This window comes from Limulus polyphemus, unplaced genomic scaffold, assembly GCF_000517525.1.
Source record: "Limulus polyphemus unplaced genomic scaffold, Limulus_polyphemus-2.1.2 Scaffold821, whole genome shotgun sequence".
NCBI lineage: Eukaryota > Metazoa > Arthropoda > Merostomata > Xiphosura > Limulidae > Limulus > Limulus polyphemus.
The window spans coordinates 308,943-314,909 of NW_013666431.1; the positions used below are offsets into that span (position 1 = coordinate 308,943).

Here is a 5,967-nt window from a genome sequence, read left to right on the forward strand (position 1 = left end):
ATACATGAAACACTTGTTAGATACAGGAAACCAAATACTTTGGTATACATGAAACACTTGTTAGATACAGGAAACCAAATACTTTGGTATACATGAAACACTTGTTAGACACAGGAAACCAAATACTTTGGCATACATGAAACACTTTCTAGACACAGGAAACCAAATACTTTGGTATACATGAAACACTTGTTAGATACAGGAAACCAAATACTTTGGTATACATGAAATATTTGTTACATGCTGGAAATACAACGCATTGGTAATATATGAAACAGTTGTTATAAACAGTAAAAAAACTACAGGAAATCAAATATTTTGGTACACATGAAACACATTTTAGATACAGGAAACTAAGTACTTTGGTATACTTGAAACACTTGCTAGATACAAGAAACCAAATACTTTGGTATACATGAAACACTTGGAACATGGAACTTTATTCTGATTAACGTTGGTTGAACATGGAACTTTATTCTGATTAACGTTGGATGAACATGGAACTTTATTCTGATTAACGTTGGATGAACATGGAACTTTATTCTGATTAACGTTCGTTGACAAATGGCTCCAAAAGTTTTATTGACATCTCATTTCTGAAATTAAGAATGAACTTTCATTCAAATGCCATAATCATGATGGGCATTCTGAGGCGGGTGTTTGAACTCAAGAAACACATGCCTACAATGAACTAACTAGCGTTGTCTTTTTTGTAGCTGCAAGTAAAATAACTCAGGTGTCACATAGAGTAAAGAACGACTGTTGTGGAGGGGATTGAATCCGATAAGTTCGTAACAATAAATATGTTGAACCCCTCCCCCCTCAAAAAAACATTCCTGGCCCGTTCTTCTGCCAGAATTGTAAAATTAAAGAAGATCACTGTACTATGATGCAAAAGAAATCACCGACTGAATGGATTCGTTATGAGAATTTCCAAGCGTCAGAGAGTTTATTTAAATTTTCTAACAGGTGGCGTTTCCTGCAATAGTTTATTGTCATGCTGTAAAAGTAGCCACTAACTGGACGCATTATTTACTATGTACAAAGTAAAGGACCGTTTTGTAATAAAAACCAGAATCTCACGAGAGTAATTTTTTTTTGTATTTGGTACTGAGTTAAGAATAATGAACAGTATACACCAACCACAAACAACCGCGATAGTTAGGTCGCCATTTTCTCACAACTTTGGAATGTTTGGTTGTCATGAGTGACATTTCTATAGCTTAGCCAGGAGAATGTCACAACAAACTTCGTGATCTAATCTACGTTCAACGGCAATTATCCAACATAACAATAACCGTTGTACCACAACTAATAAAGGCACGCGTACATACGCAGCTTTTTGGTTTTTGTTGTTGTTTTTTTCAACCACGGAGAGTGGAGACTAGTACTTTTAACAAGAGATGAAAAAGTTATCGAGTTCAATTATGTAAATGATACTTTAGCTGTAAAAACTGGTATCACGAACCAAACGACCTATTTTTCATAAAAGGTCTCTAAAGAAAACCAACAACTAGTATTCTCATAACAACACCAATAGCTAGGTTACAATATCGGACTCGACAACAGTTTGTTCAAGAACTTTAATGGACTACAACTGCTTATTGAATGGAAACAGGACGAAGTTTCGGCTTCTATACTGTACGGTCACTGTAGGTTCTTCTGTAGTGTCATAAATGTAAGCGCGTCCCTGTAGTAAAGCTACAAGCGATGTAGTTTGAACAGCTGTCAAGAAAACCTCCATATAGAAGCCGTCTCTTTTCCATTAAACAGGATTGGAGATCATTTAAGTTTTCAAACTTAACAGTTTCTTCAACTCTCTCTATAATATATATAATAATAATAATGTTTTATAATATATATTTAATCTGTAATGCGTCTACATTCTAAAGCATACTACTATTTAAGTAACTGGTCAAATTGGTATCCTTCTTTTTACAAGAGAAGAAAAACAGTGAAAACTTTAGTTCGTTTTTCTGTAAAGGTAGAAGTAACACGTCCTTCAGCTGATACCCTGTTTAGGGTAACAGTGGCCATAATTCTAACCATTACTTAGTTTTAAAAGTTGCCAGGTAGTTGTTATTCAATGAACAGGTTGGAACACCGTAATTTCTTAACTGTTCTATATTACTATTAATAACATAATTCTCTCTTTTTTTAGCGAAATATACATTTAAGAAAGAAAACCAAGCAGTGTCGTTTAGGGTTAGAAAATCATCTTTCGTCGTTTCAACATCTACAGGCTCGTACATTTTGCTTTTAATTCTCCATTCGCCATCCCAATTCCCCGCTAGATTTCTAATTAATAATAATCACTGTTGAAAAGTAAGTTTGGCATGTAGATCACAACTAAACAGATACCTATGAATCAATAAAACAAATTCTACATAAACTGGTTAGAACTACTTAATTACACAAATTCCTGTAACAGAGAATTAAAATTTATGACAACTAGAACGCATTGAATAGTCAATTGAATGCCCTTGTTGACAAGGATATTCTCAGCCGTAATCACAATAATACGTCGCGAGCTATGGCTAAATTAGGTGATGCAGGTTAAACCAACATCCAAAATAATATAAAAAAACTCAAGTGCAAACACAACCAAATATCATCAAAAATAACATTTTATGAACCCAGCTATAAAGAATAACGTATTAGGTCACTTTTAAGAACACAAACTAAAACGCCAGCCGTTCGCTCCAGAGAGCCAGGTATGTTGTTACCAATATACATCTACAACCGTACGCGTATTTTCAGTAATTCACATTCAACAGCAAAAACTGAGGGAATTGCTGAAAAGACTAATATTTATAAAAAAAAAAACCTAGCCAACCCTCCAGAGAATCATCATCGTTATCGAAGTGCATTATAAAAAGCGAATAGTTGAATCATATTTTTTTAACTGACACTAAAAAAAACAGGCAGTTTAAAAATGTTTGTTTTCGTGGGTAAATGATAATCCGTTATGATCGAGTAAGAAAAATGACTATTGGGAAATACAAAGTTACACAAAGGGGCTATCTGTATTCCCACAGCGAGTATCGAAAGTTGATTTTTAGCGTTATAAGCCCTTAGACTTACTGCTGAGCCAACTGGAGGCAAGAGAAAAGTATCAATGTACATTACTTCCTATGATGTTAGTACAAGTGTTTCATGTATACCAAAGTACTTGGTTTCCTGTATCTAACAAGTGTTTCATGTATACCAAAGTACTTGGTTTCCTGTATCTAAATTCTGATTAACGTTGGTTGCGCGCGCTACTGTATGAGATATTATATAGTACCAAAAAAAGCAGAAACTACATGCACAATAATCTACAAAGCAAGGAGACATGGACTGGCGATGTTTAGTTTAAGGTTTACTGCCCTGGAATGGAGAAAATTACCTAAAAAGCGTACAATGTAGAGTTGTTGTTATTTTTATTTTATATATGATCTCTAGAACTTTTGTTGCTGAGTTCTGTTCTGTTTTTTCCATAAAAGGAAATGCAACTAGACTCGGAAACGTCTACATTCATCAAAGGTAAAGGGAGAGGATCTCTTTATTTCTTTTGATAAACTATAAACAAAGGATGGACCTCATTTTTCTCTCCTATCGCCAGAAACTGAAGGATGGCGCAAATTTCTATCCTATCGCCAGAAGCAAAAAGGTGGACCTCGCCTTTCTCTCCTATCGCCAGAAACTGAAGGATGGTGTAATTTTCTATCCTATCGCCAGAAACAAAAGAGAAGCTCTTGTTTTTCATCCTTTCGCCAGGAATAAAATGTGGTTCTTGTTTTTTCTATCCTATCGCCTGACGTAAAGGATGAGCTTTACAGTTTTATCCCACAGAAGAAACGAGTAAGATGACGTAAAAACTCTTTCCTTTCAGCTTAACGACGGCTAAAACTAAGATGGTCAAAAGCTTAAAAGAACATGGCGTTAACCTCTTACCAAAAAAAAAAGCCGCAATTTTTCTCACGTTTTAAGTATTTGTTTAGTATTGAAAGTTGTTACTAAAGTAAAACGATTGACTACATCTACTGCTACCTCAAGAAGAAAAAGTAAAGTAGCATTCTTTCTAGCTAACACCGAAAAGAGGTAAGGTATAGTGTTCATTGTTACCACGAGAGTGAAAATAGTAATTCTTTTTTTTTAATCTCTGCTGTAATGAGGGCAATGAAATGGATCTTTTTTTTAAGGCTGAAAATACTAGTACCTACCAGCCTTCTTTCAGGCTATTTTTGAAACAAGCGTTGTAGGTTTTTTTTCACAGACAGGAACACTGCCATTTCACATTTTACTCAATCCAGTACGTGTGTTTATAAAATATCGTAACCATGCACCTTCTTCCAACCCGCCTTCCGTCGGTGAGGGCTTATATTGATAAAAATCGGGTTTCGATACCTGCAGTGGCAGAACACAGATAGCCCATCGTGCAAGATTTGTGCTTTACAACAAACACACCTTCTTCTGGCGTGTCATCTAGCGGCCATTAATGATTTTCTCTTTTTACACCTTTGTTTTTATATATGTTCACACTGTAACTCTCACAAAATTCAAATTAGTATACAATGGAACAAAAATACTGATAACGGTTCCTTTTAAATGTTGATACATTATCAGCAAAACTATATAATTTGTGCAGAAACGGGAAAAAGTCCAAACATTTCTTGAAATTCTGAAATAACAGATGCCTCGAACAATGTGCGACATTGAGAAAACACATTCGCCAAGAGCTATAATGTAATACAGTGTAACTTTACACTCTATCTAATTTTGAGAAATCGGCCGAGATTTTAACGTCTGTAAACAGTTTAATTAGTAGACCCTTTTTACATCCTGACAAATGAAAGAAGTTGATTACGTAAAACGAAGGATATTACATCATAATATGTAATATTACTAAAGATTTACACAAAAATGCGATACCTTATAAATAAACAGGTATTGTGAATACAACATCAATAAACACGTGACCGAGGGGATGCTTAATTGTATTCTATTTCTAGTCTTATTGTGTTCTCGCAAGATTAGAACTGCTCCTCAGACATCAGTGTACAATAATCCCAATATTTTGCGTTTTCTGAATTAGAAAACTCACTACAAACTAAGTTATCCAAGAGTATCAGCGTTCGTAAGTACAAAATACCACTAAATTAACACAAAATACAATTGTCTACCGCCATGGTTGACGTTATAGCTGACCCTAATTAAAGTAAAAAAAACAACAAACGAAGTAAATACTAATAAAATCTTCCCACTGAAATTCCAGAAGAAAAAGAATTGTATCATATATATATCGATAGTCGTTTTACTCAACTACACCACTCACTAGGACCACAAGGCGGGCTGACAAAATACTAGTCAAAAACCCTTTTTGGTTAAAGTGACGTTGATATATATATCAATCTACTGACCACTCGCCCGCCCACCCAACCACCCACACAAGAACAAAAAAAAAATGATTAACTACTTGAATACTCATAGTTCTCTGTCATTTTACTATTCAGAACATCAATTCAATTATATTATCACGAACGTTTCTAAAAAGTGTAAAATCTAAAAATATAGAAATAACAGCTTGAACTAATTCAATTACAAAAAAAAAAACGAAGACAGTTTTTCACTTAAACTTTCATTATTTTTACAGGGTACGTATTATTGTTCACACGATTTGTATAAATCCATTTCCTGATAAGTTGCATTACATGTAATATTGTTTGCAAATCAGATTCCATGTTTTTAAATCTGAAATACATAGGAATAAAAAATATGTCGGTAGCTCAGATAACAGAATATAGAAAATACACATGGAACTTTAAATACTGATTAACGTTGGTTGAACATGGAACTTTATTCTGATTAACGTTGGTTGAACATGGAACTTTGGCGCACACACACACACACACACACACACACACACACACACACACACACACATATATATATATATATTTCATGTCATTAGCAACTTAGACTATT

General features: G+C 34.3%; 1 protein-coding gene across 1 annotated transcript in view; it reads right to left on the reverse strand.

Moving 5' to 3' along the window:
• The window catches only part of LOC106460714 (voltage-dependent calcium channel subunit alpha-2/delta-3-like), a 214,017-nt gene that overhangs the window by 139,987 nt on the left and 68,063 nt on the right, over positions 1 to 5,967 (reverse strand). The gene's annotated exons all lie outside the window — the stretch shown is intronic.